Raw genomic sequence first — 26,426 nt, forward strand, 5'->3', positions numbered from 1 at the left:
GAACAATGCCTGGGGCTCTGAGGTTGAACAGGCTGGGCTTCAATCCTGGCTGGACCCAGAAACTTACTTAAGCTCTCTGATCTACAGTTCCTTTATCTGGATTATAAAGGAAATGATGGTATTTTTCCCCAAAGGGTTGCTGTGGAAAATAATTAACTGAGCATCTAATACTGAGTCTAGCATAGAGTAGGCCTTTGGTCAATGGGAGTTGTTTTCAGGAGCCTATTTAAAAAATTATTAGATCGCATAATTCTATCTTGCAAAATCCCTTCAGAGAAAATGAATATTTGAATCCTGTTTCATATGCTCTGGGGAGATTTGCAAGTAGTTGGAAGATCTAATCTTTCAGGAAAACCTTCTGATTATGCATTAGTTCATTTTCCATCGCCGCTGCCCCCCCCCCACCCCCACAATGTGGCTGCTCTCCATGGATTTCTGGGTTTAGAAGAATTTAGGAATTTTTGGAGTTAACTGAAAGAAATGAGGGCAACACTTCGGGGCAGAGGCCCCATTCCCTCTGCCATCCTTGGGGTCTTCAGACTACATTTAGAGGTGCCCAGACTAAAGAGGACATGTGCGATTTTCCTCTCCAGCAACTATTCCCCTCTCCTCCTGCAAAGGCACTGATTTATTGGAATTGTTTACATGAAGTTTGTTTGTGGTGGTCCATCGTCTCTGATTCTCAGCCCCACAGGCTGTGAGATTCCACCCATACCTTATGTTTAAGCCAATGGGATTGTGGCCCTCTCTGGTCACAGAGATCCATTCAGGAGTGTGCATGTGGCCTAAGTTGGTCCCATATGGTGAATTTCAGGGATCTGACACGACATTCTGGATCAAAATATTTGCTCTCCTCTGATGGGTTTGGCCTTGCGATGGGATAAACCTGGAGTTTCTGGGGGTGTGATGTGGGGCCTGGGAATAACTCTGACACAGGAAAGGGTAGGATTAAAAACAGAGACACTTCAACTCCAAATGGAGTCAATGCCAAATTGGCATCTAGGTTTTCAATGGCCAGAGACAGTAAATTCTCCACTGTGATTGAATCAGTTCAAGCCTGGATTTTTGTCCCTGGCAAATTTGTGACTGCTACTGGAGGCAACCCGAGAGTACTTGAACCAGTACTTATCAGAAGAAATTCCTGATGCTCCCAGAACTGCTACAAAATTTAGGATTGATTGCTTTCTCTTAGACACTACATTCTATATACCTGCCAAAGGAAGTCCTCCCTTGGTTGTCTTTAACAGAGAAGTGGTAAAGAAAGACAAATTTAATGTAAGTAAAAAAAAAAAAAAATTGCCCAAAATTCATAAGGCACTTCCCTACAGACTAAACTCCCATGATCATTTTGCAGCTAAATTCTGATAATAGCAATATACACAATAGCGAAAACAAGAGTAAAGCCTTGTAACTACCAATGACTTTCCAGGGGGTGTCAGAGCCCACGTATTGTCAGTGGGATGCCTCGTCTATGAAGAGCAGACCCCTCCCCCCTCCCTGCTTTGAGCAAAGCCTCTTTCTTCCTCAGGAGCTTTCTGAGGGCACCCAGGGCTACCGCTCTGCAACCTCCAAAGGGTTTCCTTGGTGGCAGTCCAGATGCTAACTGCTAGAACAGTGAGTGAGTCATAATTTGTACCAGAGATGTTGCTGTAATTACAATACCATGAAAAAGCCAGAGCTTTTAATTGTTTCCACTTCAGTATAGACCTTGGGTGTGTAGGCTAGAAGCTCAGAGAGTCAGCCAGCCTCAGGCTCAAACTCTGACATCCCCGGCTCTTTGTCACCCACATTTTGCCCTGAGGGCCAACCAGGTAAATTGTCTCCGGATGCAGAGCAGTCTCTGGCAGATTCCATCTGGGTTCTGTGTGAAATAGCAGTGAACCATTCCTTTTCCTCCTGCACGTTGTATGTAACAGCCACTCCGGGGAAAGAGAGACCAAGGCTGGCCAGCAGCAGGTCAAGTGATGCCGATGGGGTCCTCCCTCAGCCCAGCCATCCTCAGGAATGTGCTTTCCCGTCACACTACCTGGGAAGGTGCCTACTTGTGGCGTGGAAGAGAAATCTGCTTGTCTTTCCTTCCCTTTTCTTTCTTTCCTTCCTTCCTTCCCCCATGCCTTATTCTCTTTTTTCTTTCTTTTCTTTTTTTTTTAAGATTTTATTTATTTATTCATGAGAGACACAGAGAGAAAGGCAGGGACATAGGCAGAGGGAGACGCAGGCTCCCTGAGGAGATCACGACTTGAGCCAAAGGCAGATGCTCAACCACTGAACCACCCAGGTGTCCCTCTTTCCCTTTTCTTTCTTTCTTTCTTTCTTTCTTTCTTTCTTTCTTTCTTTCTTTCTTTCTTTCTTTCTTCTTTCTTTCTTTTCTTCCTTCCTTCCTTCCTTCCTTCCTTCCTTCCTTCCTTCCTTCTTTCCTTCCTTCCTTCCTTCCTTCCTTCCTTCCTTCCTTCCTTCCTTTCCTCTCCCACCTCTGAAGGATTTGGAAATTCTCCTTAAGAAATTCTGGCAGATAAAAAGTAGACTTCCTAGACTTCTACTGATAGTTTCCAGCACTGATTTTCCCCTCCTGTATCAGTTAGGGTTTTTTTCAGTTGTAAGCAACAGATACTAATTCTGGATAACAAGCAAAATAGATTTTATTGTAAGGATATGAGATAGCTTACAGAATTGAAGGAAAAGCTAAAGAATCAAGCATGAAAAAAGTTGGGAACCAGAATAAATCTGGGATCCCAGGTAGGAACTATGAACATTCAGATGTAGTGACCTGCAATGACCACTTTTCTTTGTTTCAATAACTGGGCTAAAGAGTCAAATTCCTGGGCAAGAGAACTCCATGGGCCTTGCTTGGCTCAATGGCCATTGGCTTGGATCTCAGGGTCCCTTGTTTGACAGTTCCACCAAGACTGCTCTCAAAGGAGGAGGGGGGAGTTCCCAAGGGATTATCAAGAAAAGGAAAATGACACCTGGATGGACAAAAAAGCCCAAAAGATGCCATATACAGGCCTTTGATCAGACTGCTTCCTCTACCTGGAATGCCCTTCCCCACTGCAGACTCTAGTCCAGTTCAGATATCCCCTCACCAGCTGCTGAGTTAGACACTCACAGTCTCCTGGGTTCCCTTCTCTTACTCTTTTAAAACATCAAGGTATAATTCTCTGAAAATCTGACTTCCTTGAAAAAAGAAACAATTTATTATTCAATCTTCAATTCTTGGCACTAGCACATAGTGGGCACTCAACAGAATTCTCTTGGATGATTACTTGAAAAGAAAAATGGACCAGTGATGAATCTGATACTTTGTAGTCTCTGGACTATTTTGACTCTAAGTTATAGCTATATCTTTATATAGGCAGAAGGATTCAACTATAATATATTGATCCAATAAGTATTATCTTCAGAGCAGGATCAATACAGATTTTTAAAGGATTTGTTGCAGCTTTTGGAGCATAGAATGTAAGTACCTGTTTATTTTCTACTCCATAGCTAGTAAAGCAGATGCTAAGTAAACACACCAGGTAAAATAAATTAAATCAAAACTCTTCACCTCAGATAGCTGCTAGCACCTATTTGTCCTCCCAGCAAAGGTCTAATTCATTACACATTGATCACACTTTCCCATTCAAGTTCATCAAAAAATGCCCAGAAATGTATAAAAGAATTTGCCAAGTGTTCTTCAATGTGGGTACTTCTTGGTTTGGAGGGTGCAGGTCCACAGGACATGACTAGCTCCTGTGTGCTGTGGACTTAGGGAATGTTGAGAAAACCCGTGCCAGGCCCATAACTGAGATAGGGACTAGTGAGCCAGTCAGATCTTCCTCCATCCTCTGTCTGGCTGTCCCACACAGGATAAGCATGTTTTCAACCTTCTAGTCAAAGACTGGGTTAATACCTACTCCAAGAAGTCTGGGAAACCCTGGGTGACCTCCTAGGTCAAGTCTGCTCTTCCTCCAGGGTGTGCCTTTGTGCACATAGAAAAAGGAGCTGCCTACCATGTGGTCAGATTAGAAAGACTCTTCCCTAGGCACTTGAATTAGCAAAATTAGCCTACTCTAGTTGGATGCTGCATACAAGGTGTGCAGTTCTGTGTCGAGGGCCATCGTTAGGGGAGCAGAGCAGGGACCGCATTTCAGACCCCATTTGGCCAGCATCTTTGGGAAGTGAAGGGACTACACATATATACATGGCATCTCTGCCCTAGATGAGCCCCATCTCCAAAGAAGAGAACATGATGTAGACTCAAACCAAGTACTACAGATCCAGGAAGTACTAAATAGGCCCCTATTAACACAACAATATCCTCTTGGAGACCTAACTGGGAAAGCCATAAGGAAGGCCAGCCTGGGCATCAAAAAAGGGAACCAGTTCTTTTTATTTTAAAATGCCAAACATATGGAAAACATATGTATTAACATCTGTGCATATACCAGCAACAACATAGATTTAATTATGGCATTTGATCGTACTTCGTTCAAATTTGATTGAAGCTCTCCCTTGCCAAACTATTTCTCCTTCATCCATCTCCAAACTGCCCTCCAGTTAATATCTGTTCTGCCCATGCAGAAATACATACTTTCTATGTATTTTTACACAAATAAGATAGTGTATTTTGAAAAAACATATGATTTAGATATATATATGTAATAAGCACATATAAGTGACATATATAAACATATCATAAGTACACAATATAATGTACATATAATAAGTATATAATGTTAACCATGTAAAGTTTGGTGTGTTTTTATATTTTTACCTAAACAATATCATATAATTCAGACCCTTCTATAGTTTGCTATTTGCATGCCACTGTTATCTTTCAGAGATTGATCCATATTGATACATGTAGCTCTATCTCACTCATTGTAATTAAGTGCTGTGTAAGATTGCATTATATGACTAATTCACAACTTACTTGTCTATCCTGTTATGGATAGGCATTAATTCCTTCCAGCTTCCTTGTCTTTACAAGGATGCAATGATCATTCTTGTGCCTGTTACTTTGTATACACATGCAAGAGATTTTCCAGGATGTAGACTTATAAGTAGAATTTCTCGGTCTCAGGATATGCACTTCTTCAATTTTAAGAGATACTGCCAGTGTGGTTTCTTGAGTAGTCTTCCTGACTTGCACCCTAACCAGCAATTTGTGAGATGTACTTCCCCACAGCCTCGCTAAAACTGGTTTTGGAAGATATTATCGTGTTGGCCAGCCTCATGGGTATAAAACAGTATCACACTTTGGTTTTAACTTTAATTTCTCTTGTTGTTAATGAGATTGAGTTTCTTTTTCTGAGTGTCCAGTTCATATTATTTGTCCATTCTTAGATTATCTTTTCTTATTGATTCAGAGGAATTTTTAAAAATAAACTTTTATTAAGAATTCTTTGCGGTTATAGGCATCCTGATATTTTTTTTTCAGTCTCAAGCTTGTACTTTAACTTTGTTTATTGTGTCTTTGTTGGTACAGATGTTTAATATTTCAACATAGTCTTATTTTAAAACTGCTTCCTTTTGGTGTATGCCTTTTGAAACATAAGCCCCTATTTTTAAAAGTTCTCTATGCTTCCTCCTCAAAGTTTTGAATTTTCCTTCTCATATATGAGTCTTATTTCCATCTGGAATTTACTTGTGTCTAACATGTGAGGTAGGGATTTCCTGTTTCCGTCAATCATCCCAGCCCTTGAATAATTCTTTCTCTCTCTGTAGGTTTGTATTGCCATCTCTGTTGTGAACCAAGTTCCCATGTGTTCATGAGTCAGTTGTTGAGACCATTCCATCAATCTATCTGTCTCTTCCTGTACAAATACCAAGCTCTTTCATTACTTTCAGAAAAGGCAGCTTTACTGACACCTGAAATGATGCCATTCTTTGGGTGATATGTGAACACCTCCAGGAAGGGCAATGCTCTAAATCAATGACAACATGACATGCATATCTTGCTTGGATTGATTCCTTCTGATCTGCCAATCCACTGAGAGAAGTATTGATGGAGAAAATCAGGGAGAGATCCAGGGCACTCAGGGCTTCCAGAAAGAGGAAGAAAATAGATTTGGATAGAGAGGCTCTTGGGCAAGAAGCAAAAAAAAAAAAAAGATATCTCTAATTACTCAAGTTTTTTTCTAGGCTTGGCCTTGAATGTAAATACATATGTCTAGAAATATGGTATTTCGATACGTAAATGTGCTCCCACAGCATTACCTGCCAACTCTTATTATAAAATCATAGCCAGAGCCATAGCTTACATTTAGCACATGGGCTAAACACTTGATAGGTGTTACTTTATTAAATCCCATAACATGGGTAATTTCCTTGAAATATACATGAGAAAACTGAAACAGAAGGGAAGTGACTTGTGTAAGATCACACAGCCTGGTGAGTGGCAAAACTCAGTTTACATTCCTTATTGCTAGACTATGCTGCCCTTCATTTTGTAGAATGTTCCACACCAGAGTGGGATTATCTGTTTTTGAGGGGAGGGAGTTAATCTTATTTTACCATTACATCTTCAACCCAAGCACCGTGTTAGTCACACAATAGGCTCTCCATCAATATTTGTAGACAAGAATGAATAGATGCATGTTGTCTGTGGGTCTGTGGTTTCTGAGTCATGAAAGGCCTAAGCAGTTTACTTAGTAGACCGGGGGAGAAGAATCTTTACCTTACTTCCTCTGAAAGCCATGCCAAACCTTTTTGTTCCTTACCCTCTACTGATGGGCTGAGTTACAAACACACAGCAAGGTACCTCTTTCTACATAGAGCCTGGAAATGTACAAACAAAAGTTGAAGATGGGGGCACACAAAGGTCAATACAAGCCATACTTCCAGCTTGGATATTTGCTTCCAACCTCTAGAAACCTTCCCATTTTCCAGATATGTCAGCATCAATGGCTTTGTTTCTCATCAGAGGCAACACAACTTTGTCTCCTCACAAGGCTGTGTGGTTAATCTAAAAAGCAGCTTGCAGCCCAACCCTGCAGAGACTGATGCTGCAGTGGGGATTCCCAGCCAGCACAGAGGCCCCTGATGCTGAGTGGAGTTCCCCAACATGAGATGTAAGTGGGACACAGAACTCATTGATCTCTGGTCTCTTGGGGATCATCAGTACCATGACATCTCCTCTGATGTACTGGTTTTGGGGAAAACATCTGCAAAGTTGTAGCGCGTTAGGAGCTGATCTCAGAAGGCAGGAGTCTCTCCCCAGATTCTGTAGAATTAAATGGATTGGTTGGTGATGACTTCATAGCAGATAGGCTTCTAGCTCCAAATACCTTGGATTACCCTGTTTACCATCTCTGAACTGAGCTCAACTCCCGACCCTACTCAAGACCCCCATGTTGTGGTCCCTCCTCCAGGCATAAGAATTTAGGAAGCTTTCCATTTGAGAAAGTGTCTCAGTGTTAACTTCTTTGTGCTAGAAACTCTTATCTGCTGTCATAATCATTCACTTGGATTCTGACATTGACTCACAATTCCCTGGAAGCTCTGTACTTTCTGACTGTTACCCAGCCGTGTGGCTTCCCAATCAGCGCTTACCCATTAGCTGATCCTGGCCTCAGGCACCACACTCCTTGCCGTGGATTCACACACTATCTTGATCCTCCACATGAAATAACATGCAATCCCATGGCCTAGAGAAGACCCCTCACTTTTAAAATCCATACATTCATTTGATAAATATTTCCTGAGTACCTACTATGTTCTAGGCATTCTTCTAAACATGACAACAACGAACAAGTTCCTTCCCTCAAAGACTTATATTCCAGGGAGGAGGAAAGAAAATCTATACATAAATAACTAGTTAATGTGATATTCAGCAGTAATGAGCAGCAGCATCGAGAAAAACTAAAGTTCAGAGAATAGGGAGTAACATGGGGAAGAGATGTCACTTCAGATAAAGAAGGCAAGGAAGAAGGTAACATTTGAATAAGACCTGAATTAATGAGAAAGCCACATGAAGCTCTAGGGGGAGAACATACCTGGCAAAGGGGCTGAGGTGGAAATGAGTTTGGCAAGATGGCGGAACAGAAGGCAGGCCAGGGTGGCTTGAAGAGAGGGAGAGAGGAAGAGAATGGGCGAGACGAGGCCAGAGAGACCAAATCACAAGGAGCAGAGCATAAATCACGTGGATATTTGAGGCCATGGTGAGGCCTTCTGATTGTACTCCAACTGTGCCGGAAAGCCATCGGAGGGTGGTAAGCAGAAGAATGCGATCCGATTCACATTTTTAAAATGTGTGTGGAGGACAGGCTGCAGGGCACAGGAGTGAATACAGGGAGCCAGATAGGAATCTACGACAGCGGACCAGATGAGAGATGGCACCAGGTGGGCTGGAGTGGTGGTGGTGGAGGTGATGAGAAGTGGTCACATCAGCACAGATTATGTCAGCTCTTCCAGAGAGGTTGGATGGAGAATGTGAAGGAACAGAAAGAGGCAAGGATGTCTCCTAGGCCTTCCCGTAGTCCTGACTCAGTTTAGAGGTATGAAATGGGAAAATAAGGATAGGAAGATGGGTTCCTCACCAGCCATTCCTTTTGAAGACCACGCTTCTTGGCCCATTCCATCACAGCCTAAATTCCCAAGCCATCGACTGGCATCTACCCTGAATTAGAGGCTATCGACCGACATCTACGCTGAATTAGAGGCTTAATCGTAGGAAGAGGTGAAAAAGATTAACGCATATACTCTTTGTAAACTCATCCAGTAACAGTATATTCCCAGGAAGGCAGTACTAGGGATTCTGGAAGCAAGTCTCAGGCCCCAGAAAACCCAGAAATTACAGTTTGAGTGTGGAATAAGGCAGAAAAAGGCCCTTGGTGGGTCTGGCAAACGTGCAGCATGTCTATCACCTCCTCCGCCCTTCAAGTCCAAGCTCACACCCACAAGCCCACCACTAATCTACAATGTCATTCTTATTCACTGTGACTAGATGCCACCTCACATTCCATATCAACTACAACACTTCATGCAGCTACTACCAATTAATGACTGGCAGCCTGACAGATAATTGCCATTCTGGCTCCTGATTGATCATAACGGTTTAGTTCTTCAATATCAGACACATCCTTAGGTAGCCTTTGATAGTCTCCTAGCTGGGACAGCTTTCAGCCACATTATGGATGAAGCAGAAAAGGAAATAGATTTATTAAGCTTTAACCTGAACACTTTACATAGACTGTTGTGTCATGTTTTCGCAGAGTTCATCTTTGATGACAGTGTTGATCACAGGCCAGCACACCCAGGCATCCCAGAACCTTCGTGGTCACCACCTACACCATTGTGTTGTTCTCCCTAATAGGCCTCTGTTCCTGAGTGATTTTGTAAGCCTCACACCTTTGTTTACCTCCTTCCCAACCAGGGTTCCCATTTCCCCATTTCTCTGCACATGAGGCCAGGAGGTAATTGTTTAAACCACATATGTTTATTTCTGCCAGGACATCAACCACCTGATATGTCATGTCCTTTTCCCAGAAAATGATACCTTAACTCAGTAATACCATTAAGGTAACATACACATAATGGAAATTTCTGGAATTATGACAGAACTTCTGGGAAGAAAGGTATTTTGGGGCAGGGAGCTTTTAGCACTCTTAAAGCATGACACCAGACAGACAAGAGTCCAGGTGGGTCACCATCTATCATTGCATGCCACAGAAAGCCAGTCCTTTTCTGCTTGGGACCAAAATAAAGAAAGGGAGTCCTACCAAGAGCCATTTTTAACAATCTTTGGGTCAGAAGAAAATTAACACGCCATCCTGACTCTGTCAAAGCTCTCCTACTAATATTGTTCACATGATACCTTAACTTCTAGGTATTACTTGGAATTGATTTCATCCACACCACACTACATGATGAAGAGGCTCAAAAGGGAAATTTCTTAACCGTGTATAGTACTCTGACCACATCCTGCCCAGAAAGGAGGGGCTGGGCTGTGGGTCACTGTCCAAGGCATCTAAATGCACAGTCCTGGTTGGTTTTTTTTCAGTTGTTTATTTTATTTGGGGCTCTGCACTTGGACTTTTGAGAAAATTCTTAAATTTTTTTAACTAGCCCCACCCACACAAATAGAATGACTCACTCCAGAGGGGTCTAAGTTGATGTCTGGTAAGGCAGGGAGATTAAACAACTGCTCTAAAAAGCAATGTCCTAAATTATCCCTGTAGCAATTGCCATTTGGAAGCAAGGCCCAGAGAGAGGGCATCCTGATACTCAAAGTACCAGCAGAAAGTAATGGCACACTCAAATTGTGGGGTATGAGGACAGTTTATGATAATGAGACTCTCTTTAGAGGAGTGGCCAGGGTATGGTTAAAGAAGAAAGAGTGTAGCAGCACTCCCTTTATCCTCCCTAGGCCCTAAGAGGCAATGAGAAGGAGCAGTTTCCAAGGAAACAGAGAAGTAGGAGGAGAGGGTCCTCAACAGGTGACAGGAGCTATGATTCACAGTCTTAGGATCCAGAAAGTCCACGTTGTCCCCTCAGGAAGGGAGTCAGTGGAATAAATACACCAATGTCACCTCACCTGATTGCCAGATCTCCTGCTGGTGTCTCCAAATGGCCAATTACAACAGAAAGCCCAGGGCAAGGAAGCCCAGTGATCAGTTCACAGGTTAGCCTTCCAAGGTACGTAGCTGGGTGGAGAATGGTGGACACTGGATCTGAGCAGGGGTGGGTGGAGTATAATCGGAAGACACGCAGCAAATACAGTACATTTGTGTATAGACAAATAAGTCCAAGAAAAATTAGACAATGCTTTGAGGCTTCTCTGACTCTAAAATCCTATAACTCTAAATATATTTATTTTTTATTATGTCATTTGCTACTTTTCTTTCTAGATTACCCAAGCACTCCCTTAAAAGAATGTATCTAAATCTAAGGTGGGAAATGGGCTTTATCTCATATGTCAGTTTCAATCAATGGGTTGTACCGGCCTCCATTGTCTTGTTGAGGATTGGGAGGCCCAACTGGGCTTGGCAGGAATAAGTGCTATATTGTTAAGTATGCCCACCATGGACTCTGGAAGGGCAAGGGGCAGAGAAGTCTTCATATTAATATCTGAACTAAAGCAAAACGAGGAATTGAGGTAATTATCCAGATAATCTGATTTAAAATAAATTTACCTAAAATATTCCCTTTAAGTGTGTGTATATTTATGTGTTTGCATATAACTTCAATCTGTCCCATACAGGAAAAATGTTATATGAGTACTACATACACTATTATCATGTCAGTTTCTAGGAGCATGAACAGTTGATACTTCTGATTTTATCCTACTGATGGCTTTTATGTTCACATGTCCAAATGGCATAGATGATCTTACAAAATTACTGGTTATCTTCATCTTCACTTTCTAGAACTACATAGTCCAAAATGGTAGCCATGAGCCATATGTGGCTATTTTAATTTAATTAGAATTAAATAAAATTAAAAATTCATCTTTTAAGTCACACTATCCACATTTCAAATATCCAACATGTGCATATTAGACAGTACAAACATAGAACAGTTCCATCACTGCAGAAAATTCTCTTGGAAGGTGCTTCTCTAGAATCCAAGGCTTATTGTTGGACACAATAAAAATGATGTGTCTGTAAGCATTACTTAGGCATTTTTTTATTAAGCTTTTTATTTTGGGGGATCCCTGAGTGGCTCAGCGGGTTTAGCACCTGCCTTCGGCCTGGGGCATGATCCTGGAGTCCCGGGATCGAGTCTCATGTCGGGCTCCCTGCATGGAGCCTGCTTCTCCCTCTGCCTGTGTCTCTGCCTCTCTCTCTCTCTCTCTGTGTCTCTCATGAATAAATAAATAAAATCTTTTTAAAAAACCTTTTTATTTTAACTCCAGGATAGTTAACATACAGTGTTATATTAGTTTCAGGTCTACAGTATAGTGACTCAACAATTCCATACAACACCAAGGGCTCATCACAAGTGCCCTCCTTAATCCCCATCACCTATTTCACCCATTCCCCCGACCCATTTCTCCTCTGGTAATAATCAGTTGGTTCTTTATAGTCAAGAGTCTGATTCTTGATTTATCTCTCTCTTATTTCTCTTTGTTCATTTGTTTTGTTTAAGTTCCACAAATGAGTGAAATCATAATGGTGTCTTTCTCGAACTGACTTATTTCACTTAGCATAATACTCTCTAGCTCCATCCACATTGTTGCAAATGGCAAGAGTTCATTCTTTTCAATGGCTAAAAAATATTCTTTTGTGTGTATATACCACTTTTTCTTTATCTGTTCATCTATCAATGGACACTTGGGCTGCTTCCATAATTGGGCTTCTGTAAATAATGCTGCAATAAATACAGGGTGCCTTATCCCTTTGAATTAGTTTTTTGGGTAAATACTCATGTATCATTCAGGCATTTCAAGAATCCTATTAGGTACAGGGCAACAAACTAAATGCTTTATAAACATTATCTCATTTAATCTGTGCACGTGTGTGTGTGTGTGTGTGTGTGTGTGTGTGTGTGGTGAGAACACTTAAGTTCTACTATCAGGATGTTTCAAGTATACAATATGGTATTATTTATTATAGTCACCATTCTGTACGTTGGATCCTCAGAACCTATAACAGAATTGGTACCCTTTGACCTACATTTTCCTGTTTGCCCCTTCCCCACATCCCAGCAACCATTTTACTCTCTGTTTATATGAGATTGACTTTTTTTTTAAAGATTCCACACATGAATGATACCATACAATATTTATCTTACTCTGTCTGATTTATTTTACTTAACATAATGCCCTACAGATTCATCAACATTGTTGCAAATGGCAGGATTTCCTTCTTTTTATGGCTAAATAATATTCCATTGTATAAACACCACATTCATCCATTGCCAGGCATGTAGGTTGTTTCCATATCTTGGCTATTGTGAATAATGCTGCAATGAAAATGGAAGTACAGATATTTCTCTTTGAGATCCTGTTTTCATATCCTTCATATATATATCCAGGAGTGGAATTGTTGGATTATATGATAGTTGTATTTTTTATTTTTTGAGGAACCACCATACTGTTTTCCAAAGTGAATGTACCAATTTACATTCCCACCAAAAGTGCAGAAGGGGTTCTTTTTCTCCACATTCTCACCAAAGTTTGTTAGCTCTTGTCTTTTTCATAATATTCATCTTAACAATTATGAAATGATATCTCTTCATGGTTTTGATTTGCATTTCCCTGATGACTAGTGATGTTAAACACTTTTTTATGTCCCTATTTGCCATTTGTACATCTTCTTTGGAAAAATGTTTATCCAGGTCATTTACCCAATATCTCATCTTATTTTTATAACCACTGTGTGAGGGAGGAATTATCACTCCCATGTTATAGATAAGGCCAAGAGAAGCAACTCATCCGATAACCACAAGGTAGTAACTAAAAGAGCTCAGATTCAAAACTAAATCTTTCTGACATCAAAACTCATATGCACTTGCAAAAGAAATAGCAACTCTATTGAACAATTCACTTGGTTTTGTTTGACTACCAGAGACTCCCTAGAGATATTAACTAAGTTGAAATGCGATTTATTTTCCAAACCAGCATATTTCCTTACATAATAAATGTTGTTCAAAGTGGATGGTAGAGTGAAGTATGGCATGTCCTTGAATTAACCTTTCCTCCATCTTTAGTATTATAAATAGGAATTACTAAGCAAATAAATGATTGTTGTCATACTAGTTTTATCTGTATCAGTCAGGGTCCCATCAAGAAACAAATGGCACACTCAAACAGTAATTGAGGAAAGTTTAATAAAGTGATGACTATTTATCAAGGTGTGGGCAGTGTTTAGGAAAACCACCCATGAAAAATGCATACCCAATGGCAAGCAGGAGTGGGAAGTTATGACTACCCAAGCCTGCAGTAGTGGAAGACCAAGGAGAGAGGCACTTACTGGAACCAGAAAGGGCTGCTGTATGGAGAAGATACTTGATGAAACCTGGGGCCTTTTGTAGCAGGACACTTTGAACTTCAAGTGACTCAGTGGGAGAGAGCCACCTCACTGACTGCCTAGCTTCCAAAGTGAGGGCAAAGTGGTCCATTAAAACTGTCCATACAGTACAGCCTCCTGGGGTGCCCAGCAAGATGGAAACGTGGAGAAGAGGAACACATAGAAGACACCACACATATTATCTTTTGATGTTGTTTGGAAAGACTAAGGACAGCAAGACATGAGGTTGATGATAATAGGAATCAGGACGACGAACAATGGACTCCTTTATATCACAGAGTCAGTCACTCCTGGCCATTTGGAGCCTCAAGGTAGATTAAATGCCCAGCTTCAGGCCCAGGCAGGCCATGAGTCTCCTCCCATCGCTAGGTCAAGAATAGTAAGTGAATATTAGATCTCACTATGGGATTTCTTTCATGCCACGGTGAAGGACATGCCATGAAGCTAACCAGAAGCAAACAGGCACTTTCCAAGAACATTTGCTTGATTGAAAAGTCTGTGGGCTTAGTGGCCCAAGCATTGGCAGTTAGAGTCACAGAAGTGAGAACAAAGACTATGTGTGGTCTTAACTCCAGGGTCACTTCTACGGAGCTACCTAATTTAGCATTTGGGATGAATCTCTGAATCACTGTTTATCAAGTGCCTCTTGTGTCCCAAATCCTAGCTCACCAATCACCCAGCTTATCTCTCCATTCCTGAGCATACCACTCCCTTTTATATAGTTAGGACTTGGGACCTGCTGCTGCTCCCTCTCCCCAACCCCCCTCCCCTGCCTGGTCTGTCAACTCCTACCCTGACTTCAAAAGTCACCCTGGGGATCACATCCTCTGGGAAGCCTATTCTGAAGGCTGAGGGGGCTCCCTCCCTGAGATCCTCGCAGCTCTTGGCTCATCCTGCCGTTAGTGGGTATCAGAATATAGTGAAATGAATCTATTTGCATGTTTGCCTCCTCAGCCTTGGTGGGAGCTAAGTGCTTAGCCTGAAAGAGGGTGGTTTTCATTAAATTTAGTACCCAAGTATCTTCGAAAGGCACAGTGTAAGGCACAGTGGGACTGGGTGTGGGAGTGATGGCAACGTGGGAAGAAAGAGATAGAGTCCCTGATCCCTGCCCTCAAACGAAGAGTCAACAGAGAAAATACAAAATGCCCAGTTAAACTGGAATTTCAGATAAGCAATAAACAATTCTTAATGTAACTTTTTTAAATATATCTCATACAAATAGATTCAAATACTGCATGGGACATACATGAACTAAAAAAGTATTTATTTGAAATTCAAATTTAACTGGGCATCTTGAATGTTAATTTGTTAAATCTGGAAACCCTATTCAAAGGCCTCATACTCCAGTTGCTGAAATAAGATGCGACTGCATGGGTCCTTAGCACGGCCAGGCTTAGCAGAGCACGCTAAGGACACAAGGGAGGTGCCGTTCAGGAGTACCGGGGGACCCCCCCCGGGGGAAGCCCTTCTCTGCTTCTCCATGGAGGGGTCTCGCCAGCAAGGGCGGCTTCTCTCTGCCCCAGCTCGCAGAAGCACACCCTGCCTTGAATGAAAAGCTCTGGGCTTAAGTCACAGACGGGCCACTGACTGGCTGTATAGCTTTCAGGAAATCACTGAACTCCCATAAGTGTCCGTTTCCTCTCTCATAACTGAAAAACTCAGAATCGCTTTGAAAAGGGGGGGGGGAGGTGCCTTTATATTCTTAGGGATTCACACAGGACCTAGTGTGAGAAAAACTACACTTTCTGCAGCTTCATCCACTGCCCCACCCCTGCTGCCTCCCTTTGCTGACAGACAGGGGCCCCGGGCGTGAGCCAAAAAATGAATACTTATTTCATGCCTCATCCCTCAGAATCTTCTGTATCAGGGGTCAGCAAGCTTTTTCTATAAAAGGCACTATGGTGAATATTTTAGGCTTTGCAGGCCATCTAATTTACAAATTATAAACTATTTTAGGCTTTTCAAGTTTCTGTTGCAACCACTCAACTCTTCCATCGTAGCACGAAAGCAGCCAAAGACAGCATCAGTATGTAAGCAAACAAGCATGGCTATGTCCCAGTACAATTGTATTTGTGGACACAAAAGGCTGATTTCATGTAATTTTCGTGTGTCGTGAAATAGTACTCTCCTTGTGATTTTTAAAATTCGAATAAAATACACACACACACACAAAAAAAAGCTTACCTTTTGGGCCACAAGAAAAACAGACAGCAGGCCAGCTTTGGCCCTTGGCTGTGGTCTGCCCACCCCTGTTCTATAGGACTAAATCCTTCACCTCTGATAAAGTCTTCAGGCTGGAGGGGTGGTCTGCCTCCTATGATTTGTGCCCTAGAGCAGAAGTGGGGAAAGGGCTGATCTGACTCCTGACACAGGCTTGGCCTCTGCTGTTAACACGCAGTGTGAATCCAGGGAAATTATATCACCACTTCCTGTCTCATCCTTCTTCTGTTTAAAAAAGGACCCAGGGTGAAGGGGCATTATATTTAGCAAGCTGCTAAATAAAGTGATTGGGAAATAGAAATGAGGTCAATAAGGACAGACACTTAGTAGGAATGATCCAAGTGTTGGCTAATCTTGAAAATCATATGGCAAGAGAAATAGAGAAATTAAATTGTTTTCCTTGTAAATTTTCAACCATGATTTTTTTTTTTTTTTTTTTACTTTACAGAAAGCAGAGTAATGTGTGAGGTCATTTTTCCTTCATACACAATTCACTTTCATGGAGTTTTTTTTTTTTTTTTTTAATGGAGGGGCGAGTTTTTCTCAGAAACAGAGACGCCCCAATGTCTGACCAAGCCCAGAGGAAGTATTTTCTCACGAAGGCTGTTTCTGCTCCTCCCCTTTCTTCCTACACTTCTTCCCATCCCCATTTGGTATATCCCATTTTTCCCCCATTATAAATACTCTTCATCTCTCTTCCTTTTTCCTGCAGGGTTGTGGTGCTAACAAATACCAGGTATATTGCAAAGCCAGGAACCCAATACAAACGATAGTGCTTAGAAATCATTGTTATTTTGGTGATATGGCATCAGAAAGACAGAAAAAAAAAATCAAAGAAAATCCTTAAAACTTATGAGAGTACAAAGTGTCAGGTAAACAATGATATAAAACCCCAAGTACAGAGAAGAAGGTACTTGTCTCACTAAGCCAGGAGTTTTTTGCTGGTGAGACATGGCAATCAACTTGAAATGACAAATCCTGGGGAGTGTAGAAAAAGGGCCTTGCAGGTGACATGAGGGGGAAAGATCAGGTTTTGATAAAAGTAGAAAGCATCCACCAGAATGGAATGATAATTAGAGATAATTATAGTCAAGTACGAGGGTGCCAGAATTTTGGTGTCTACACAGCAAGTTACAGTAGGGTCAAACCTCGGTTCTAATCATTTTGAACATGCCACTTTTATTTCTTGGCTGATGAATTGTTCACAGACAACCTTGGTGTATTTACAGAGCATTTGGTTCAACCAAGGTCAAAGACAGAGGTAACATTCTCTTCAGAGCCTCATTCCCTCTCAGATGCGTAAGTAAGTAGCTTCAGAGAAGCTACAAGGAACACAAAAGGGAACATGGGAGGTCAGGGCCCGGTCTTACCCCCATTGAGTCAAGTGAATGTGAGCACATGATCTTCCCTGAGCCTCCGTTCCTCCGTCCATAGAATGCGGCTAGTGCTTTGTTACACTTACCGCACAGCTCTGTTGTGAAGCTCAGACAATACGACACATAGAAAGGGCTTTGCAAATAATAAAAATAGAAATGCTTCTTGTGATTATTATTGTTACTGAAGAAGGAACAGTTGTTTAAATCGACTGCTAGGTTACTGAGTGGCAGCTTGGGTTATTTGAACAGATGACTTGTAAGGGTTAATTAACACATGTCTTGGTCACCGGTTAGGCCTGGTGGTGAGTCAGAGCCCTAGAGCATGAGGCCCAGATCATGGGCTCCATGAGACCTGCTCATCTGATGTGAGCAGCAGAAGACTTCAAGTTAAAGAAATCCAGGATTGGATCCCATCTTTCCCCCTTACTCACTAGGCAAATCCCTCCATCCTCCCAAGGCTCAGTTTCCCTCTCCCTAAGACTGGGATATTAATACTGCCTTGCAGGGTTGTTGTGAGACTCAGAGACCACACACATAATCTCTGGTACTTAGTAGACTTTTCACATAGGGGCAAGCAGGAACAAAAGGAAGAGTGAGACTTTTAACCCTTACCAGCTATTTGGCAAATGCATGTGGAGATTGCTTATGTAGACAATCTTCTCAGATCTATCCTGATTTCTTGAAAAAAAAAATCAAAAGACAAGGCTCACTAGTGATGGGATTTGCATCTAAAAATGAGAGCACATTATAAACTGACTTCTTTCAGTTACATTTCTTATTATAATACGGTCCCTAAATATACAGAAAACTTTGGTAATCTGACCTGATTTGGCCAGAAGGCTGCTCCATGCTCAAAATGGCAGATCCTCATCATCCCCCAGACCCGCCCCTTTGTCTACTATACTGAATCCTTTCCACACTTCTATGTTGCTTGCCCCTACATTTAACACAACACACAGTCGACTGGATGTCTCATCTGTTTCCCAAAGTCACCCTCTGCAGGAAAGCCTGACATTGTCCTAAGTCAGGGATCCTGGGAAGAGACAATGAGAAGCTGTGATTTGTGTGCAGAATGCTTACTGGGGAGCTCTTGGGAAGACCCATGAGGGAGCGAGGGGTGCAGGATTGGGCAAAGGGTGAAGTTGAACCATGATGTGTCCAGAACTGAGGCCCCAGTGGATCCTACCTGAAGCTCCTCTGGAGCTGAGGTGGCCCTTCAGGGTGTCAGAAATTGTGTCAAGGTGTTGTGCACTCCATTCCACACCACACTGACCAGTCACTGGAGGTGAGCTTCCCCCGGAGAGAGGTATAACCTTTGGCAAGAGGCAGCTCTCAGAGACAGATTCAGCGGAGCTCCATCAGCAGCCAACCCTCCCTACAGCTGGGCCATGTGTATCTGTCTCCTCCTGAAGGGGCATCTGGGCAGCACCCCATCACATCCACTACTCCAGTTTCCAAACCACTGCCCAGACCTCAAGGCCCATATTCACCAGGCCTCACCATGAAGTCCACTCTGAACCTGTATTGTCTCTCTTCATACTTGAGATATGGCCACCAAACCAGGTGCCTTACTACTGAGTTCAGAGTTGACAAAGCTCAAAACATATATTTGGTACTACTTCTCAAAATTCCAGTGAATGTAGAGAACAAGAGAGTTATACCCCTTAAACACATGCAATGATGCATGTTCTTCTTCTTGCTAAAATTTCCAAGACCTCAGCATATTTAAGCATACTTAATACTTCTCTGTATGGTTCCTCATTTTGTTTATAGGAAAGAATATTTCATTGGTAATGATACAATTCTATTCTTACACAACATCCATTGGGGTTTTCATTTCCTTCATTTGCTGAATAATTTTTCTTTATAAAGTATTCTCTTGAAAATATAACAAGAAGTACTATATACTGAAAAGGAAAAGTCAGGGTAGACAAGCAGAGTCAAATTAATAAGAAATCTTCTACATTGTACAAAATTACACTAAAGTATCAGTCATAAAGAAAATATGGTCGTAACGAGAAATCAGTATGTTGTCAGTATACCCACTCAGCTCCCTTATGAACTGAAGAAACGAGGGGCACCTGCCTGGCTCAGTCTGTAGAGCTTGTGACTCTTGAGCTCAAGGTTGTGAGTTTAAGACCTATTTTGAGCATTCAGATTACTTTTAAAAAGTGAAAAAATGAAGATTAGTGTCATGATTTCTCATATTGAAATAATTTATTGGATCAAAAACATGAAAACAGTTGTTTTGCAATAAATAGGTGTATATGAATAAAAAATAGAGTCAAATGAATTAATGAAGCCCAATTTTTCAGATGAAAGATATGTGTGAAAGATACACATGTATTTAAGTTTATGCAAGTTCATAAAAATTTATAAAATGAATTATGTGTTTATATATTATTTTATATGCATGTGTATATAAATATATATGAACACACATGTGCATTAGGAGAATACACACACATATGTATGCTTCCCCTAACAAATTATTTTTTTTTTTTTTACAAATTATTATATAGCTGCATTTTTTGGAAAATTATACCCCTTCACTCTGACAGAACATTGCTGAAGGTCTAACGTATACCCAGTTTTGAGTCAACAGTATGGCCATATACATATGAACTCTACATGCTTCCGAATCTACAACCCAACACCCCACATAGTACCACCCTTAGACCCAGGCAAGTAGCCCAATCCCAGCCACAATTCAGAGCACCTGTGCTTTGGAAGTCTGTGCAAATCTTTCTTTCTTTCTTTCTTTCTTTCTTTCTTTCTTTCTTTCTTTCTTTCTTTTATTTAAGATTTTTACTTACTTATTCATGAGAGACAAGAGAGAGAGGCAGAGACACAGGCAGAGGGAGAAGCAGGCTCCATGCAGGGAGCCCGACTCGGGACCCCATCCCGGGACTCCAGCATCCTGGGACGCTAAACCGCTGAGCCCTCCACCCCGGGCTGCCTCATTGTGCAAATTTTTTTAAGTCTTCCTCAGGTGCCTGGGGTCTCCCAGGGATGGCAGTGCCATAAGAGTCCAGCAGCGCCATCCCAGACCAGTGCCTGCAGAGGCCCTGGCCCCCACCTCTTCTTTTCAGGGCACTCTCCAACAGCTCTGTCCTAGGGTGGCATCCAGCAGATGCGCACCCCCCCTCCAAGGAACCCCTGACCTCACACCTCTTGGTTGTCTGGGACCTGTGGTCCAGATCTGTTCCAGGAGGTTAGCCTGGCAAACAGGTCACCCCCCACCAGCAAGCATGCTGTTTCTTCACATACGATTGGGCTGCCAGAGTAGGTGTTGGCACACTGACTTTGGGTGACTCACTCACATTGGACATAGGATTATTCAGGGCGGTGAGTTAACTGTCCACTTTGGGGTTCCAGCCGGGCATTGGCTGGCATGTCAGTGTTCCCACCACTGCAGTGTCGCCTCTTCACAAGCGCTGACTGGACAGTAAACAAACGTGTTAGTATCACTTCTTTACCCATCATTCTAAGTCATCAGTGATAAATGATTATACCTCACACGGGTCCATTAACTTTTTTTAATCAAAGTGTTTATATAAATAAAGCCTTGCAAAACATATTTTTCTAGGGCCTTGTACAACCTAAAAGTGATCCTGATCCTATACAAATTTTCTAGAAACTACCCTGAAACCTGGAGATCCCGAATGAAGAATACCTTTCACAAGTCAGTTTTTAGTGTAGCAAATTCCTGGGAGGTTTGTAGGTTGCCTTGAATATCATTATTAGAGCCGCTTGATGATATTTTGTAGCAATCTGATGGAATGTCTTCCAGTGGAATTTTGAAAACATATTGACTCTTAAAATTAAACGTTGAGACCAATCAGACCAATTCTCTTTGTCTCTTGTCCATAATATTTCCCCATGCTCTCTTCATTCTTACTTATTTTGGTTATCCACTATTTTAAGTGAAAATTCTGTAACTGTTTAAATTTCAAATATAGGTAATTCGTATTTGAAGACAATCTAGTATAGCACCGGCCCAGGATTCTCACTACATCTGACCCAGCTGCTTTACCCTCTTTTCTTCCTCCTGCTTTGAAATAGTTTAAAACTCAAATAGACCAATGTAAATGTTTCCTGGTTTTCATAACCTCTGGAGAAGAGATTCCATCACCCTGACCAATCACCCATCCCAATGTCTAACAGTATCCATACTACTTCCATATGAGGAACTCACCCTTGATCTGATGAACATATCTCTCCCCTGGGGTCCTAACCAGAGACATCCAATGACCCTGTCGTAGTCTATCCAGGCAAATAGAACATTTTTTTAAGGAGCATATAACTTTTCTACAAAGACCATGCCCTAAATTCCTCCAAATTTATCTGTTGCTTTCAAACATAGACTCAAAATATTTATTTCTTTTAAAATTTCATCCTGAGACATGCTGATAAAATCCCTTCCCTCAAAGATTATTTAAGCCCCTTTAATTAACTCCATGGTAAGTTATGGTCATCAGTCCATTTCCTTTCTAGTATTTTGTTTTCTTTTTTCTACTCTTCTTCCAGCTGCTTTTTTCCCCATCTGATATTGAGCTGTCTTGGTTTTAATCCCTGTGAAAGAGACTTATCATTTACCTTCTTATCTGTTGTGGGGTTTGACAAATTCTTCTCAATGCTTACAAATTGGAAAAGTAAAGTTCCACTAGGCCAGCCTGCAAGTCCAACTCCACTGCGGTAACACACCATCACTGAGCCCTCTTTTCCACTCCCTAAAATTGCAGAACATGTTTCCCTTTAGACTTCCCCAACCATAATGCCCAATGGCTTTAGAGGCCTGGAGGCACTTGTGACATCTAGATAGGAGAAGCAAAAGCTAGAATATAGTGATTCACATTTGTAGCAGTATTGAAATTTACATGTTAAAAAATGGAGCCCTTATTATTCAGTGTAAATGAACTTAAATTTGTTCACCAACTGATAGTGGAAAACTTAAGCTTGACAATCAAGGTGAACTTAGTCACTAGTTTATTCCAGTCTCCTTGGGAGGGAATCATCATCATTTCAGGATGCTCCCATACTTTTCTTTTATTCTATATCTGTGGGGTGATCCAAGTTGGGGGAAGGGGCTTTTGAAACTTCCTGGTGGGGATCCCTGGGTGGCTCAGCGGTTTAGTGCCCGCCTTTGGCCCAGGGCGCGATCCTGGAGACCCGGGATCGAGTCCCACGTCAGGCTCCCGGTGCATGGAGCCTGCTTCTCCCTCTGCCTGTGTCTCTGCCTCTCTCTCTCTCTCTCTTTCTGTGTGACTATCATAAATAAATAAAAATTAAAAAAAAAGAAAAAAAAGAAACTTCCTGGTATTAGGACAAAGTCATCAGTAGGTATGATTCTCAAAATATTCAACAAACAATAAGGTATATGTACCAACCAATCAGAACAGACACCAACTGATGTGGCATTGCTGGTGAGTACCATGTAATGTCAACCTCACCTATCAGCATCCATCCACACTGACTTCCAGTGGGACTTTTTCTATGATTCTTGTGACCTGCCACTGTGGTATCCATGATTGAAAACTCTTCATCTTCCTGCTCTTTTCTCAGGTTGATGGGTCCTTGAAGGTCACAGAGATGACTCCTGAGACTTTGAGTTATTTGACAACCAGTCATGAGGAAGGAAAATTAGATTGCAATGATTCACTCTTGTAGCAGTTACAAACTTTACATGTTAAAAAATGGTAAATGCAAATGCCCACTCTTATATGCTCATCTAGGGGGAATGGGAAATTTCTGACTCTCTAGAATGTCCAGGGCTGCAAGCTTTCTGGAGTGCTACTTAAGATTTTTCTCTACCGAGACTTTCCTGTTTGCCTTTTATACTTTGCTCTGCAGAACCACTCTGGAATGGGAACTTACCTACACGAATTGCTCCTTTTTCTTGAGCTTCATCATGAAGCAAGGTTCAAGGCCCCAAATCTATCCTATCTTATCCTGTCCCGTCTCATCCCATCCCATCCCATCCTATCTATCCTATCCTATCCTATCCTATCCTATCCTATCCTATCCTATCCTCAGGTTCTCCAAAGGCTCTGTAAGAGGGAAGCAGAGCACTAAAAATTTGCTCCAGCTGCTCACAAGCCTCTAACTTCTATTTCTCTTCATGGGTAACTGAGGAGATCAAACCTGATCTCTCTTGGGCAAAAAAATTGTCATAAATCATTCCTGCTCACTCTATGGTTTGGCATAAACACTATGTATTCAAACTTCTAAAATCTTAAGCTTTTGGAGATCAGGCTTTTATAGCAAAAGTCTCAGCTGTCCAGAGTATGTCTCTCTGATGACTTTAAAAAATAAATTCAGAAACTCAGTTGACTTCTTGGGATCAACTATTTTAGCCTTTTCCTAAAGTAATAAATTCCACTGCAGCAATAGATGGAAGGTTGCAAAGAAGTAAGGAAAACGTGAAAAAAGAAAACACACACACACACACACACACACACACACACACCCTTCATTATCTCCGAACCGTATCCATTTTGGATACATTTTGGGAGAGGTTCATTCTGTTTCCAAGGCAGAGACCCAGAGGCTCATAAAATAATCTGCATGGATAAAAATCAATCAGTCCTTTATGGCTTATTGTAATTAATACGTGCATATCAATAGTTAATCAATAGATGTGACAAACATTTAAAATATGAAATACCTTCATTAAGAACATTCTACTCCATTTAATATACTACTTGTTCAATAATCTCAACTCAAGAAAAATTCAAGATAGTACTCTTTTTTCCTCTACTTTTTCTCCCAAAGAAAATATTTCAAGAGACCGCACTCCTCACATATGTGTCATCATATTCTAAAAGCCTTCCCTCTGCAGAAGGAATGAGGTGACTTTAAGGACAGTTAAGATTTTTTCATGCTGAATTTTAAGGGCTGATGGCATAAGGCAAGACTTGGGGATGCTGACAATTCACTGTTTTGTTTTTAACATTGGTTTAAAGGAATACCTTCCATCTTGGTTTCTTTCTCTCCTCAAATCCAGGAACTAAAATATATATTTTTTATAAAATAAATGTTCTCTCCCGAGGGAAAATTGAAAACAATGTTTAGTTTCCTAGTAACATAGGCATTAGCATCTGTCTTCCTTACAGCCAGGTAGATACAACATATCATCCTGCCAGTAAAAGTGGGACCTCCAAAGAGAAGAAGGAAGGAGAGAGTACTTATTTATGTAAAGTACCTCACAGATTACAATACATTTTTCCATTGATCTTGTTTGACCCAGAAAACAATTTATGAAGTAGTTGAAGCTGATATTATTATCATTCCTATTTTACAGTTAATGAAAATGATGCTCTGAAAGATCATGTCCTATGGAGGCCACATAGCTAACGAGAGATGAGCTAGGACAAATACAAAACCAGGTATTCTGATTTCAAATCCATACTCTTTTCACCAAAGCACAACAGCATCCCCAATTAAATGCACATAGATTTGGGAGCTGTGACTATTCCCCTGTGAATCCATTCCCATCTACAAAAAAAAAAAAAAAAAAAAAAAAAAAGGTTTTTTTACACATCTATTGAAGCCTATGGCTGAGAACACTACTACTCACCTATATGCATGTTTCTCCTTTTATTTCAGAAGAGGAGACATATTAGAAATTTTCCAAAGTGTCTTTAACTTTTAGTGTTCTCTTATATTTGACCAAGAAAAATCTTAATAAGTAACTGGTTCAGGAAAGGTCGAAGACTGTTTTCACACACACACATTTTGCTTTGTGTCAAGTCATTCCTAAACTGGGTGAATTCAGGCTTTGAAAAAATAAAATTTATATAATGGGGGAGTGATCTTTTTGAAGAACACAAATTGCAAATTAAAACTAGGTATAAAAGTAAGTATTTATTGAGAATTACAACAAAATAAAAACATTAAAAGCTGAGAAATACCATAGTGTCACAAAATCCAGAAAAGAGAACATAATATTTTTCATTAATTAACTGCCTAACATAATATTTATTCATACACTTTTGGCTACATATTCTTTCATCACCCCTTCCTAGGACAATGATTTTATATTTTTTAAGAGAGAGAACAGAAAGAAAAATCTTTCTTTCAGATAGTTGGTCAAAATTTGTTTTTATTATTGCTGGTAATACCATATGTATATTTAGGATTATTGTCAACTTTGGGAAGATCTCTATGAAGTCTATATATTCTTCTAAGCCTACAGCATATATATATGCTGTAGGCTTAGAAGAATAATCCACAGACTAGCTTTCAACTCTATATATCTCAAACCTTGTTTCTCTTCTACAGTCCACGTGCTTCCAGTACTGGGGACCATCAGACATATTAATATTAAGACAGAACCTTTGTCTGAATCTGTATCAAGATATGAGGTAAGCTGGCACATTGGACAACAGAAATATTCCTGGAAGACATGTATACTGGGATAATTAGGCAGGACATGGAAGGGATGGAAAACCATGTAAATATATCCAACTAAACCCATACTTACTGTATCTCCAGTTATACTTTTGCTAAGTCAGATTTTGAAAATATATAAAAGGTATGGCTTCCCCTATACTAGCAGACATGAGAAGTGTCACGTGAGAAGTGAGAAAGTTAGAGAGGAAAAAGCGAGTTTAATTGATCATAATCAAAATATCTAGAAATTCTCCCTAGGGGCGAATGTTTTAATAAAACTCGGGCTGATGTCCAAAGATGGCATGATCCATGGTTTTTGGGATTAAACGTCCCACTCCCAAATAGCAAATGTCATTCCGGAAATCCAAATTAGCTTCTCTTACTGAAGTGGGTCCAGTCATGTCCCAGATTATCTCTCTCTCATTGCAACACAAACAGTCTCCCAGTTACACTGAATTCTGTGACCCCTCGCGGGAGGTAA

General features: G+C 41.0%; 1 long non-coding RNA gene across 1 annotated transcript in view; it reads left to right on the forward strand.

Moving 5' to 3' along the window:
• Positions 1-26,426, forward strand: part of LOC140631498 (uncharacterized) — a 120,599-nt gene that overhangs the window by 82,429 nt on the left and 11,744 nt on the right. The window contains exon 2 of the long non-coding RNA XR_012029042.1: positions 25,835-25,917. This is a non-coding gene — a long non-coding RNA (uncharacterized lncRNA). The remainder of the gene's footprint in view (positions 1-25,834; positions 25,918-26,426) is intronic.

Source organism: Canis lupus, chromosome 4 (genome assembly GCF_048164855.1).
Source record: "Canis lupus baileyi chromosome 4, mCanLup2.hap1, whole genome shotgun sequence".
Taxonomy (NCBI): domain Eukaryota; kingdom Metazoa; phylum Chordata; class Mammalia; order Carnivora; family Canidae; genus Canis; species Canis lupus.